Source organism: Mauremys reevesii, linkage group 12 (assembly GCF_016161935.1).
Source record: "Mauremys reevesii isolate NIE-2019 linkage group 12, ASM1616193v1, whole genome shotgun sequence".
NCBI classification, from domain to species: Eukaryota; Metazoa; Chordata; order Testudines; family Geoemydidae; genus Mauremys; species Mauremys reevesii.
This window is the reverse complement of record NC_052634.1, coordinates 46,490,846-46,506,203: the sequence shown is the minus strand read 5'-3', so window position 1 is coordinate 46,506,203 and position 15,358 is coordinate 46,490,846. Positions and strand designations below refer to the sequence as shown.

The 15,358-nt window shown below is 51.5% G+C and overlaps 1 non-coding gene across 1 annotated transcript; it reads left to right on the top strand.

Annotated features, from left to right (window-relative positions):
* The first annotated feature begins 4,483 nt into the window (after nt 1–4,483).
* On the top strand, nt 4,484–4,556 carry TRNAK-CUU. Its single transcript has one exon. It is a non-coding gene; the product is annotated as a tRNA-Lys (tRNA).
* Nucleotides 4,557–15,358: the final 10,802 nt, after the last annotated feature.

The window sequence follows — 15,358 nt, the reverse complement described above, 5'->3', positions numbered from 1 at the left end:
GCCATATTGGGTCCACCAATAACTCATGTAGGAGAGACAGTTCCCATCCCTCATTGTTAAAGGTCAGGCAGCCAACTAGGAGCAGAAGCCCACAGTATCTTTTCCTACTGCAGAGCCCAAGCTCAGGAACTCACCCTTGGTGCAGGCACCACTGGGCTCCCAGAAAACAATCCACCCCTGCATAAATAGGGATGAAAGGGCCTGCCAAAGCCTGGGATTGAACTAGGGACCTTTAAATCATCACAATAACGCTCTCGCAACTGAGCTACTTTGGCAGCTGTGTAGTAGTTTTTTGGCCTGTTGCTTCTCTGCCCAGGAGGTTTTTGCAGCAGTTGCACACAAAAAGGACGTCATTGTGAGCAGCCCATGAAGACAAGACTCGCTTTTGCCTGCCTTGCTCAGCTTGACTTGCTGCCTCACCCCGTTCCTGCCCTAGTGCCCGGGTTGACCTGGTAGTGGAAGGGGACTGGGGGCCAGTGGCGCGGGGAGGAAGTTGAGCTGGACCCTGAGCTAGACTAGACCCTGGCGGTGAGAGTCTGGCCACCACTTGCCGCCCCACCCCGTTGTCCTGGCTTCCCCCACTGGGTGTCATTTCGGGAGGGAAGTGGGGCTTCTGCCTCCCCTCCCCGATTTTCACACCGCAGAGGAGTGTGAACAGGAAAACGAACGGCTGCTCCACACCCCCACCGGAGGAACCCGGCGCCCTTAGCTGTGGGGAGTAAGAAGTGGCTGTTGGCTGACAGGGTCTGTCCCCGAGGAGCTGGAACAGCAGCTGCCGCCTCCCCCTTGGCTCCAGGCTGTGGGAAATGCTCATTGCCTGGCTGCATGGGCGGCTGCTGCTCCCTGCTCTGGAGAGCGTCTGTATTGCTCTGTCAACCCCCCGTCTTCACTGAGCCAGTCTGGTAAGGTCCCAAGTGCCCCCTCCGGCCTGGCAGCTGAGAGTCTGTGCAGACATCAGCCCCACTGCCGGCCCCAGAGGCAGCAGCAGCGCCAACCCCCCAGCACCACAGGGGCTCTCAATGCACTTCCCGTGGGGAAATGGCTCCTTGGCGTCCAGCTGCTAGAGTGAGAGCCAGGAGAGAGCAGTGTCTGGCTCACCGTGGGGGAGAGAAGAGACCTGCTGAGTGCGGATCTCCCTCAGCCTCCCCCGCAATGCTGGTCACTTCTATTGTCACTGTGAGAGTCGGTGCTTCCCTTCAGGGCCGGCCCTAGAGGGGTCTGTGAAAAAGCCCCCTCTTTCCACCCTAGGCCCTGCCCCCACTCCACCCCTTCCCCCAAGCCCCCACCCTGTCCCATCTCGTCCCACCCTGCACCTTCCTGCACCATTCCTCTCCCTCCCCCACCTCTTCCTCTCCCTGCTCCTCCCCATCCCCCGCCAGCCCCTCCTGCACCCCACTGAACAGCTGATCACCTTTTTCTCTGTTGGTTCTGCAGCCCCGTAGCTCCCATGGAGTCACTGACTTGGCTCCTTTCACACTCTAGAGAGAGGAGCAGAACGAGGGCTATGGCTGATCTATGGGGCACCAGGTGGGTGGCAGAGGCTTCAGGCGCTGAGAGTTTGCCTGACCCCTCAGGGACACAGTGTGAGGTGGTGTCCCAGGGATCTCTATGAAAGGAGCAGAACAGGATTTACTTGGGGTGGGGAGAGAATTGAGTGTGTCTCAGGGGGTTGTACAGAGGTATTGCCCGGGTGAGAGACACTGGCTAAAACACAGGCCTTGCTGTGAGCTGGATTCAAACCTGAGCAGGGGAAACCTATTGGATTTCAACGCCAACACCTTAACCACTCAGCCATCAGCACAAAATTGCCCCAATGCCAGAGAAACTGGTAAAGAATCACAATGCCCAGGCGTGAAATCATCTGAACTACAGAATTCCCACCGCAAACCTGGCTCCCAAAGCACAGGGGGGATTGGGGGTTTGTTCTCTTTGCTTAGCCATGTGCAGTCGCACAGAGAGCGCGTTTAAAAGTCTCCCCTCCCACAGAGCGGGAAGGGGAAATGATTCTCAACTTGAAGCCTGATGTAGGGTGACCAGACGTCCCGATTTTATCAGGACTGTCTCAATATTTGCTTGTTTGTCCCGCATCCCGACCGATGTTTGGTCGGGACACTGGACAAACAAACAATTTTGCCCTCTGCTCCAGCACACAGGCAGAGCCCGGAGGGACACTCACCCCCCTGACTCCGCCCCCTCCTTCCCCCATTGGATCCCTCTCGAAATCCCTGCCCTGGCGCTTCCCCCAGCCCCACCCCCTCACTGCCCCATTGGATCCCTCCCCAAATCCCCGCCCTGGCCCTGCCTCTTCCCCAAGCAGGCGGCATCCTCCTCCCTCCCAGGTCTGCACACGGGCCGTGGCCATGGCTGGGAGCGCAGCGCGGAGGCTGCTCCAGCCCCGGAGCCTGCAGGGCAGCGCAGTGGGGCTGGGGGCAGTGCGGAGCGGGCAGGACCCATGTGGGTCGGGGGCGGAGACACACGTGGGGCAGACATGCTCCTGCCGGGAGGGCCTGGGCCCGGCTGCCTGGTTCGCCCCTTGCCCGGGAGCTGCAGGAGGGACCTGGGGCACGGCTCGGCTGCAGAGCTCGGAGCCCAGGCTGGGCCCAGGAGCGAGGGGATGGGGGAGGTGGGGGTGTATCCGGGATTGGCGCCGAGAGTTGGGTGGAGCCGGGGCTGTCTCACGGCCGCCTGGCCGGGGGGGGGGAGCCTCCGGCTTTTTTTTTGGCTCTGCCGCCAGCTTTTTTATTTTTTTTTGCTCCGCCCCCCGCATCCCAATATTTCATCTTTGACATCTGGTCACCCCAGCCTGGTGTGAATGAGGATGTCTGGACCAAGGGGCCAGGGACTGGCCTTTGCTAGAGAAACCACTGTCAAGTTTTAGCCAATTAGGACAAGGCTAAATAAGCAAATAAGAACAACCTCAGGTCTCAGTAAGTGCTGCAGGTAGCAAAGTCCTACAGGGAGCAATTTTTGGCACTACACCTGAGCAGCTCTGCTCCCCGGCTCTTCTCGGGCTCCTGCTCTCTCCTTAGCTCTGCCCCACTCTGGCCCAGGCAGTTCCAGCTCCCACGGAGGATGGGACCCCCTGGCCTGGTGACTCCCTCATTACACTGCCTGACCTGTCAGTGCGGCTAACTTGGAGCTTTGGCCTCTCCCCATTGCCCTGGGGACTGTCAGTCTCAGGGGCCTGATTTCCCATTGGCCCTTCCCCCTTCTACTGGGACTGGGAACTAGCCAACCAAAAACCCCACTAAGTTTTAGTAAGGGGCCAACAGTCCCTTACATGAGCCAGTCCCGTGAGGGTCACCAATGTGCAGAAAAAGCAGCAGGAGCTGGTCCCATGGTGTAATGGGCAGCACTCAGGACTCTGAATCCTCCAATCTAAGTTCAAATCTCAGTGGGACCTTGTGTTGCTTTGTGGTGAAGCCCTGGAGCTCGCAGTGCTCAACTTCCCTGTCTCAAGTTGTAGGAGAACAAGTCTTTCCCTTCTGGCTGTGGTGGGTCAGGGCTCTAGAGCTGGGTACTGGTGTCTCAGGGTTGGGGTTCTCATGGCTTTACCTGGTGCCCGTAAGTCTGGCAGTTGCCACTGTGCTTGAAGGAAGCAGGGCTGGGCAGGCAGGAGCCCAGCACCTCTCCTCCTCTGGGCACCTAGAGCAGAGGCAGCTGGTGCTGACAGCTCCAAGGGAAGGCTTAAAAGCAACTCAGGGCAAGAGGAGGGGAGGACCATGCCTATGTGTGGCCAGCGGACAGCCACAGAGACTCCCTACCATGCCAAACCCCTGCAGGGCAGCTGCTGATGCTCTGTGGCCAACATCAGAAGAAGGTAGGAAAGCAGGGCTGGGCCTCTGAGGGTGCTCACTTTGGCATTGGAGCCGCCCATTTTCTTTGGCAAGTGAGGAAGGGCAAAGGCGAGACTGGAAGCACCTGGGGCTCATGCCCCAGCCTTTGTGAAGCCCAACCCCCAACTCCTTCCTGGGGCTCTAGCTGAAGCCAGAGCATTGGCCGGAGCGGCCAAGAAGAGGTTCCAGCCCTGAAGGGAGCAGGACTTGCAGCACAAAGTGAGCACAACCACGAGGGGACTCAAATCCTGAATCATCTGATCCACAGGGAGATGCCTTATCCTTTAGGCCACATGATGAGGGGATCTAAGCTCTTCTTTGGAAAAGCCGGACACTGTGTTTCTCAGGTCATCTGCTGAGGGGGCTGAGACACTCTGGGCACAAGTCGAGTCCCCAGCGAGACGTGAGACTTAATTGTATGGGCCAGGTGCAGGGTTTGGCAGGGAGGCTCAGGCATGGGGGATTGATGTGCAGTGGATGGACCGGCTGTCTAGGTTGGGAGATTTAGTCTCCCTGAGGAGGAGGAGGAATCCTGCTGACAGGCAGTGGCTGTGCAGAAAAAGAGGAGGGGTTCCTGGGACTTTTTTTGCCCCCACTTTGCCTGCCTGCTCACTCTTGTGGTGAATGGTGAAGATGTTTCCTAACAAGCCCAGGTAGCTCAGTGGGTAGAGCATCAGGCTCTTAATCTGAGGGTCCAGGGTTCAAGCCCCTGTCTGGATGCTCAGCTTTTAAGTTGCCTTGTGTGCCAGGAGCCAAACTCTGTTCACAGCCACACAGGGATTCCCAGAAGCTGTGGCCATTTCCTGGAAAGTTTCCTTTCCTTAGCAATCAGGGGAGAGGCCACATCCGCAGGTGCAGATAGCGCAGTCTCTGGCTGCCAGGAAGTGCTGTGTGGGGCCAGGTGCTGAGAAAGCCCAGAGGGGGAGCAGCAGAGATGGGGGGAAGGGAGAGAGAGAAGCAATGAGGACAGAGCACAAGTGTAAAGGGGGCATCTGGTCTGGCTATTGTGGGGAACTTCCCTGGTTTATACACGACCATGGTGGAATTGGCCAGGGGAAGGATCTGAGTCCCCACCCCCTTACCCAGAGGCTGCCTGACCTCGAGGACTGTTAGGATACAGAGATTCAGGCCAGTCTGCAAAGGCCTGTACTTTAAGAATTTAGGTGTATTTTTATCACTTAGCAAGTTATAAAGGTATAAAAGAAAGAATAAAAAATCACTGTCTGTCTGTGGAATCGCCTTCTCTTACTGTGACAGTCTGAGGCCTGGTTCTTCGGCTAAGCAGCAAAGGCAGCCATAAGCTGGGAAGTGTATGGTCACATTCACACATTCCCAACTAGTCACATTGAAATAAGGTGCGATTGGGCTGTTAGGAATACAATCCTGTCCTGATATTCCATCACCTCCAGAGAAAGGGAAACTTAGTTTGGTAGCATCCTGTCTGGCAAGAACTCACTTATCAATAGACGCAGCTGGAAAACCCTTATGTCTGTATAGATGTAGTTGTGAAATCCTCCCTTCTGTATTGTTTTGTATGTTTATTTGCATGGTCTCTGTCTGGGTCTGTGATTGTTTCTGTCTGCTGTATAATTAATTTTGTTGGGTGTAAACCAATGAAGGTGGTGGAATATAATTGGTTAGATAATCACGTTACAGTATATTAGGATTGGTTAGTTACATTTCAGTAAAATGATTGGTTAAGGCATAGCTAAGCAGAACTCAGGTTTTACTATATAGTCTGCAGTCAGTCAGGAAGGCTGGGGGGAATTGGGAACTGGGACTGGGGATGGGGGAATTGGGATCATGTTTTGCTACAGGGGGAAATGGGAACAGGGGATGGGAACAGAAACAGGGACACAGGCAAGGCTCTGTGGTGTCAGAGCTGGGAAGGGGACACTAAGGAAGGAAACTGGAATCATGCTTGCTGGACGTTCACCCCAATAAACATCGAATTGTTTGCGCCTTTGGACTTCGGGTATTGCTGCTCTCTGGTCATGCGAGAAGGACCAGGGAAGTAAGAGGGTGAAGGAATAAGCCCTCTAACACTGTCATTTGTTGCTCTAGGCTCCATTCACATCCCACTGCTGACACAATCACTGTCTTCTATCTGACGAAATAGCCTAATTTCAACCTCTCCTGTAACATTACACCACCAACTATTCAGCATTTGTAGGAGAGAAGTTGGAGGGAATTCAAACATCTTCAAATGGCAAAACTTCCCCCCCGGCCTGGTCACTGAATCCTATGGTGAGAAACTTTCTGTGCATTTCAGTTTCTTGTATTGGTGGATGGGGCCTGAGGTGCTGGAAGGGAAATGTCCATGGAAAACCTAGACATCACTGTTGTCCAAAAAAAGGCAGGTGTTAGACACAATCGCTTCTCGTATTCCCGTGGAATCCAAGTCTAGCTGAAGAATTTCTGTCTATCCTAGAGAGAATCATTCCATTGTAAATACAAATGAAATGAGATCTTCAGGTCAAGTCAGCACCTTTTAAAAATATTTACTGAGAAAAAAGCCATTCTTTGCCTTGTTGATAAGGACAAGAAGCCCTCTTTTCCTTTCCATTTCAAATGCAAAATGAATGGAGATTTTCATTGAAAAACTTCTCGTTTTAGGGGAATTGAACTGAGGCCATGGCTGTTAAAACACCAGAACCTACTGCTTAAAAGACCAGGAAGGGCTGTTGTTCTCTGAGAGCCAGTGTTGTTTTCTCAGCCTCCTACTTCACCAATGTCAGACTCTGAGTGCAGTTAAGCTCTGGAATAGGCTCCCAAAGGCGTCTGTGGTGTCTCTGTCCTCAGAGGTTTTTAAGAACAGGTTGAACAAACCTCTGTCGAGGATACTCTGAATATACTTGGTCCCATAGACAACCTGCTCTGGCTCTATCTGCTACCTTCATCGTGTTTGGATGTAAAGGTGGGAAATAATGGAGAAATTGGCCCCTCTTTCAAGTTTAAATGTTGTAACTTCTAAATCTAGACTGCGGTGGCCAACCTGAGCCAACGTAACTGCCAAACGTGCACCTTTGTATGCAACTGCTGAGTCAGTTGTGAACCTTCCCATCATTATCATTATCCCTTTGAAATGATGATGGTGATGGACACTTGGCTCTATATCCCAGTGTGCCCTGGACATCTACAGGCTGCATTAGCCAATCCAACCATTTGGCACTTACAGATGGGCACCTCTGTATTGTGCCTGAGTCTTGTACAGCTATGAATGGCTGGTAGATGTCGATATTTTCCCGTCTTTTCAACCAGCACTAATACCCAGCCAGGCCAGGGCTGGGAAGAGAGAGAGGGCAGCAGGTTTCCCCTATTGTGGCCATCTCACTTTCTTTTTCTTGACTAGCTTCATCTCTGCACCAACTTGTGTCTTTCATATGTGAGCCTGGCTAGCTCAGTTAGTAAAGCATCAAACTTTTAATTTGAGGGTCCAGGGTTCAAGTCCCTGGTCAGGTGAAAAACTCGTCACTGTGATTATAAAAATCTGTCTCTCTGGAGTCTTGTTCAGTGTTACTCTTTCTCTCCAGGATTTTGCCTTTCCTAAGAAGGGTCTTTCTGTGGCGGGGGATTGAAGGAGCAACTCCTTGACATCCCCTCTGTCCTTGCAGGCTGGAGGAATAAAGTCCTCTGGGCATATAGCATGTTCCTCCCCTGCACATACAAACACACAGAATATTCATAAGGAATTAGAATTAGAATCCACCACTTTCCTTGGGAGCTTGTTCCTGTCGTGAATCATCCTCGCTATTGAATATTTGTGCCTTAGTTGTAATATGAATTTATCTCTTTTCACATTCCAGCCATTGGGTCTTGTTATGCCTTTCTCTGCTCAATTAAAGAGCCCTTTCATACCCAATATTTTCTCTCCATTAAGACCCTTCAACACTTCAGTGAAATCACCTTTCAATCTTCTTTTGATAAGCGAAACAGGTTGAGCTCGTTCAATAGCAAAGAGCCACCAAATGTTCTGAGGGCTGGAGAAAAATGTCTTCTAGGGAAAGTGGTGGATTCTCCATCTCTTGATATCATTTAATGAAGACTAGATGCCTTTCTGGAATGTGTTTGCCCCAAAAGTAGCTATTGTGTCATACAGGAGGCCTGTGATATGCAGGGGGTCAAATAAGATGCTCTAGTTGTCTCTTCTGGCCATAAAGTCGACTAATTTCTGAAAAACGGAGTGTAGCATTGGGAGCAGCATCTGATGTTTTCCTGTCTAGCCGGCTTGCTTCCTAGAACGAACGCTCCTTGAGTGGGTGATCCACAGGGAGTAGCTCAAACCTCCAAAGTGCCTGGCCAGGGGCAGGACAATAGCACAGCAAGGGAGGGGTGTGGCAGTGACATCACAAAGGCCTTTTGCAGGACCTCAGACTATTGGTCAAAGGTGGTGGGGAGGTGGTGACCTCACAGAGAGATGCTGACATCAACCAGGCAGGACAGGGGCGAGGGGCCAGGGAAACCTCAGAGACCCCTGTGGCTTTGCTTCAGCAAGTCTCCTTCTCCAGGTCTCTCTTTGAGGACTGAGAGAGTATTCGGGTTCAGGCACGTGAGCGCCAGGAGGAACCTCTTTCGAGTTTTCTCCTTCCCTTTTAGTGATTTTACTAGTAAACAGAAGTCCCTGTTTAGAAGGTAAGAGCCTCCTCGAGGTTTGAAACCTGTTCAGTCTGATCCATCTGGTGACCATTGAATTCTAGGCATGGAAAACACGAGCTTAAGGAGGCAGAATTTTATTGCGCCCCTGGATTTTGTCCCTTAGAATCACTGGGGTCATTAGGGTTTGTCCTTTTGGTTTCACCTTTTCCTCCATCCATCCCTCCCTCCTTTCTCTTTGTCTCTTGCTTCTTTTGTTCTTTCTCCTGTTCCCCTCCCAACACCAGGAAGGCTTTTTTCTCCAGCCCTCAGAACACTTCGTGGCTCTTTGGTCATCAGACTCCTGAACTGCAGCTGTATGTGGTTCTTGTTCTTCTGCACAACATAGCTCCTGGAGAAGAGGTATCTGCAAATGTACATTCATATGATACCTTTGTTTAACTGATGAAAACATAATTTGACACTTTGAGGATTGAAACCGATTTCAGCTGATGGACAGCTTTGCTAGGTTTTTATGCATTTGGACAGTGAAATGTTGAGTGTTTACATTGATATCAAGCACTCCTGTATAGAGGAGCCCCTGAACATAATGGAGAATGGAAATGAAAATGTTTTCCTTTTTTTTAAAAAAAGAAAGAGGGTTATAAGAGAACACTGGGGTTTTAACTGATGACTACTTAAACTGCAGTTAAGCACTTTAACACTGAGCAATATCCCCATGACAACAGGGCTATGGAATCATGATGTCCAGCACTTTGAAGGACAGACCCTGCTTCATCGAGGTCCTTTGCCATTCCCAGACCACAGGTGGTTTTCAAAATGGGGTTTGATTAAACTTCTTAAATGTGGCAAACACCACAGCTTGCACACCCACCGATATAGCTTCTCCCACTGACATAGCTGCCACCTCTTGGGAAGTGGATTAACTGCACCCACAGGAAAACTCTCTCCCCTCAGCATAGAGGAGTGGTTCTCAAACTGTGTCAGGACCCAAAGTGGGTCATAACCCTGTTTTAATGGGGTCGCCAGGGCTGCCATTAGACTTTTTGGTGCCTGGGGCTGAAACCAAAAGTCTGAGCCCCACCACCCAGGGTTGAATCCCTCAAGCTCTGGTTTTGCCCTCCCCTAACTGGGGCAGGGCTCAGGCTTTGTCTCCTCTGCCTGTGCTCAGTGTAGAGGGGCTTGGTGCATCTTTCTAGGGTCATGTAGTAAGTTTTTTTTTTTTTTGGTAGAAAGGGGTTGTAGTGAAAGGAAGTTTGAGAAACCCTGGCATAGAGCCTCTGAATACGTCTAGACTTGGCTCCCTGTGGCAGATCTGACACTGAAAGTGCAGCCATGGAGACACCACACCCCAGCCTTGCCCAGCAAGCAAGAATCAAACCTCCACAGACAAGTGGCTGTTGCTTTTTAACCCATCTCCCTAAGCCCTCAGCCACCACCACGTAACAAAGGGGCTTTTCTACACTATGGTTCTGGTCTCACTGAAGGGTCATTTCCAATTGTTTGCTCAGACCAGCATTAGGGGAAATGGTGCCCTGGGCAAAGTTGTACTTTGGCACTTCCCCATTGCCCCTGGATGATCCCCTCCCCCTTTACCGCTAGCTCCTGCGCTCCCAACCCTTGCACCTCCTTCACCCCTAACTCCTGCCCCCTCCTGTGCCCCCTTTGCTCTTAACTCCCTGTGCCACCAGCCATTGCCCCTCTCCTGCAGCCCCTTCACATGGCTCCAGTGCTGGGGGTCCCGCACTTGTTCTCCCTTTCCCTGGGCTTTGGCATCACTAGCCCCTGCTTAGCGAGTAGGGTTCAGTGGTTCCCAAAATGTGGGGCGTGACTCCTAGGGGGACACAGAGGAACATTCATGGAGTCAATGAAATCAATTGAGCTTCTTCAGTCTCTCGCTGGAGACATTTCCCTTGTTTTTAAAGGCAAAAATCCTGATCTTTCCAACGGGAGCTGCTGCTTCAGTGTTCAGTTTGGGGAGGGATCTGGCTGCACTCAGAGATCTGCCCGCGGGTTACAATCTGCGATCCGAAGGGCCGAACGCAAACAGCGTTTAGATGGGACCGTTAGTGCCACCCCCGTGTGGCCAAAGGTTAGAACTGACCAGCAGAGTTTACAGCTGGAGCCTGGGACGCTCCTGAACAAACTGGGCACGAAGCCTCTCGCGTGGGATCCTCGCTGTGCAGCAGGAGGCGGAGGGAAGCTGATTGTCAGGGCTCAGGGCAGCTCCCTGCCAGGCTGAGCCGGTGTCTGTGCTAAGCTCGGCATCAATCAGGTGATTCTGGGAAGTTCGGGGTCCCCGGGCTCCCACAGGAGGGTGAAGCAGGTCACCCCTGGAGCAGGTTAAAGCTGCAGGGTGACAGTGGGGTTGCTGCCCCTGTGAACAGCTGCTGTAGCACCGCCTGGGCAGGACAGGGAGAGCCAGTTATACCCTCCCCCCCCAGCCTGTATCGGGGGATGGGAGCACTCACACCCTGGGGACCCACCCACCAGAGATCTGCTGGGGGGGAGAGTGGCACCCACACACCAAGGATCTTGTAGGGGGGGACAAGGGCATCCACACTCCGGGATCCTCTGCAGAGGGACGGACACCCACACATCCAGGATTCTGTATGGGGGGCAGAGATACCCGGACACCTGGGCGGGGAAAGGGGGCACCGAAACATCCAGGATCTTACCTGGCAGGACAGCGGCGCCTGCAGCTCAACATGAGACGGGGGTGGGGGGAGCAGGAGCATTTCCCAGTTCCAGGCTGTCCCTGTCTGGCCAAGGCACAGAGCTCACAAGCAGAGTTTAAAACTCCAGCTGCCAAGCTGCAAAGCAAGCCGGGCTCCATGGCTGGTGTCTGTGATCCCAGCGCCTGGGGAGGCTGAGGCTGGTGGATCGCTTGAGCTCAGGAGTTCTGGGCTGCAGGGGGCTGTGCCGATGGGGTGTCCGCACTAAGTTCAGCATCAATAGGGTGATCCTGGGGAAGCTTGGGGTCCCCAGGTTGCCTAAGGAGGGGTGAACCAGCCCAGGTCAGAAACGGAGCAGGTCAAAACTCCTGTGCTGATCAGTAGTGGGGTTGCACCTGTGAATAGCCCCTGCAGTGTAGCCTGGACAAGACAGTTAGTGTGCATGTGGATTTTACAGTATGTTGGAAATAGGTTGGGTTGTTTGCTGAAGTGATCACTTTTGGCTGGTGTTGGATTCCCAGTATCCATGTTATAGGGGCAGGAGAAATAAAGGGTTGTTATCCTTGTTGTGTGAATCAAGGGCAGCACAACTGTGCTTGGCAGACCCCGATGGAGGGACTCACCCTCAATTCAATAGCACTTGCTAGGCAGGGGACATGGGTTCCAAAGCCAAGTGGGCTGGGGTTTGGGTCTCAACACTAAAATTTAGGTGTTAGACCAACATTAGGACAGGGTGGCTGTGGAGGGATGAGTGAGTCCCTAGACAACATAGTGAGTACGGGGCCTTCTTATTTTCCCCCTTTTCCACCCAGGATGGCAGGTGAACTCTACAGAGGCACCTCTGGGCTTGCACTGACTAAGGACAACAGCTGTGAGTGGGGTGCAGAGCAGGGATGGCTCATGTTAAAGGACTTTTGGTTGCTGGACTTATGAACCGTAGGGAGAAGGACACTGCCCAGCTTATCTGGGGGTGGGTCTTTCTCTCGTGGTTTAAGTTTATGTGTTGGGGCTGCTGACATGACTTCTGCTAACTCTGGGCTTACATTGCAGTGTAGACATACCCTGAGAGGGCATCTAGACTGTGATAAAATCCCACTGGCCCGGCTGGCCTGGATGATCTGATTTGGGCTCCTGGGGCTCAGACTGGAGCCCAGGCTCAGAGACCCTCACCCCTCGCGGGGTCTTGGAGGCTGGGCTCAAGCCCAAGTGTCTACACTGTAATTTTATAACCCTGCAGCACAAGCCCCACAAGCCTGAATCAACTAAACCAGGGTTTGAGAATAGTGACTTGGGTGTGTTAATGGCAGTGTAGACATAATGCTGGGTTATGTCCACACTGCAATGAAACACCCACGGCTGTCCTGTGCCAGTGCAGGCTCCCAGGCTAGGGCCGTGGGGTGGTAAATTTGCAGTGTAGACATCTCGGCTCAGGCTCAATACCGGGCTCTGGGAGCCCTCAAGGTTGGGAGGGAGTTTAGCAAGCAAAAAAGGTAGAACGACAGTGGAGTATTACCCTGGACTCAATGGCATTTCTCCATTGCTCTGTCTGCTTTGGGGCAGGGACAATAACACATCCTGCTGTTTTCGTTATTTCAAAGGGCAGTCTAGGATTTTCATTCACACACACAGTGCACAAAGCAGAACTCAACCCTCAGTGCAAACTAGATGAGCTGCCCACAGGTTCTGGCAGCCACAATGAGCCATTTGGTGTGAGAGCTCAGACTTGCCCCTGTCCCAGAGGAGGGGGGGTCATCTGTGACAGGCTGGGCCACTGACCTATCAGCTCTTAATTCTCAACATTTCAGTAATTCTGTTATCAGTGCCTTGTGAGTATAATTTAAAGAGCCATACTGGGCTGAACCAAAGGCCCATCTAGCTCTATGTTTTGTCCTCCCACAGTAGCCAATACCAGGTAGCCCAACAGTTACTCAACAAGGCACCATGAGGAGTTGAACCCAGGATCTCCTGTTTACAAAGCAAGTACTATAGCCAGCTAAACCATGGCGCCTGTGAGTAGCTAAAATACAGTGTTTGCCCACACCTGACTCCCTGCCATCCCCACTGGGGCCTGAAAAGCTTTGCTTGTGTTTGGATTCTGCAAAGCAGAGGAGCAGGTGACATTTTCCTTGCAAGGTGTGTGTGTGTGTGTGTGTGTGTGTGTGTGTGACTGAATCTTTGGCCAGGTCTGCACTACAAAGTTATTTCAGCATCATTATATTGCTCAGGTGTGTGAAAAACACACAACGCTCCCTCGGTCGGCAGCTTGTAGCTGGTGCACACACTGCAATACCACTTCTGGCGACAAAACTGCTCTGTTTTGGTGACAAAATAAAACCACCTTGACGAGAGGCCTAGAGCTTTGTTCAGCAAACTTAAAGTGACAAATTGTCAGTGTAAATGCTGCTGGTCATTATATCACCATAACGGGCCTCCACCAGTATCCCACCATGCCTGCCGTGAACTCACCTGCCCTGCATTCCTGTTACAGAGGTTGGGTCCCTCCCCTTTCATAGCTCCAGAAAGTTCTGACAGCTGAGTTGCTATGTACACAGGGATTAGGTTCATATAACTGCATTGTCAGCCTAAGTAATGTAATTACTCCAATCTAATTTGGTAGTGTAGACCTGTCCAAAGAATCACACACAAACCATGGGAGCAAAACTTCACCTGCTCCTCTGCTTTACAGAATCCAAACACGAACAACACTTGTCAGGGCCCAGTGGGGATTGGCAGAGAGTCAGGTGTGGGCAGACACGATGTTTTAAGTAACATCAAGCATTGTGGCTTAGCTAATTAAAACACCTGTTCTGTAAACAGGAGATTCTGGGTTCAACTCCCAGTGGTGCTGTGGATAGTGGCTTTTGGGGCACCTGGTATTGGCTACTGTCGGAAGACAAGATTCAGAGCTAGATAGACCTATGGTTTAAATTACACTCACAGGTACTGATAATAGAATTACTGAAAGTTTGGGTGTTAAGAGCTGATAGGTCAGTGTTCCACTCCCATCAATGCGGTTTTACCATTTCCACTTACTAAACTCCCTCCCAACCTCTATAAAATTACAGTGCAGACATATGGGCTTGAGCCCAACCTCTGAGGCCCCATGAGGGTTTCTGAACCCAGGCTTCAGCGTGAACACAAATATCAGCACCACAGTTTTTAGCCCCTCAGCTTTAGCTCCATGAGCCCAAGTCAGAAGACCAAGGCCAGCCCTGCTGCCATCTTTATCCCAGGAGAGATGGACTCTAAGGGTACATTTCCATTCTCCATTATGTTCAGGAGCTCCGCTATACTGGGGTCCTTGATATGTATATAAACACTTAACATTTCACTGTCCAAATGCATAAAAACCTAGCGAAGCTGTCCATCAGCTGAAATCAGTTCCAATCCTCTAAGTGTCTAGTTTATGTTTTCATCAATTAAACAAAGGTATCATATGAATGTACATTTGCAGATCCCTCTTCTCCAGGAGCTGTGCTGTGCAGAAGAACAAGAACCACATCCAGCTGCAGTTCAGGAGTCTGATAACCAAAGAGCCAATAAATGTTCTGAGGGATGGAGAAAAATGCCTTCTAGTGAGCTATTGAACAAGCTCAACCTGTTTAGCTTATCAAAAGAAGATTGAAAGGTGACTTCACTGAAGTGTTGAAGGGCCTTAATGGAGAGAAAAGATGGGGTATTAAAGGGCTCTTGAATCTAGGAGAGAAAGGCACAACAAGACCCAGTGGCTGGAAGGTGAAAAAACACAAATTCATATTACAAATAAGACGCAAATATTCAACAGCGAGGATGATTCACCACAGGAAGAAGCTACCAAGGAAAGTGGTGGATTCATCATCTCCTGATGTCATTTAATGAAGACTAGATGCCTTTCTGGAATGTGTTTGCCCCAAAAGTAGATCTTGTGTCATACAGGAGGCCTGTGATATGCAGGGAGTCAGGTTAGATGCTCTAATGGTCTCTTCTGGCCATAAAGTTGACTAATTTCTGAAAAACTGAGTGTAGCATTGGGAGCAGTGTCTGATGTTTTCCTGTCTAGCCGGCTTGCTTCCTAGAACGAACGCTCCTTGAATGGGGTGATCCACAGGGAGTAGCTCAAACCTCCAAAGTGCCTGGCCAGGGGCAGGACATTAGCACAGCAAGGGAGGGGTGTGGCAGTGACATCACAAAGGCTTTTTGCAGGACCTCAGACTATTGGTCAAAGGTGGTGGGGAGGTGGTGACCTCACAGAGAGATGCTGACATCAGCCAGGCA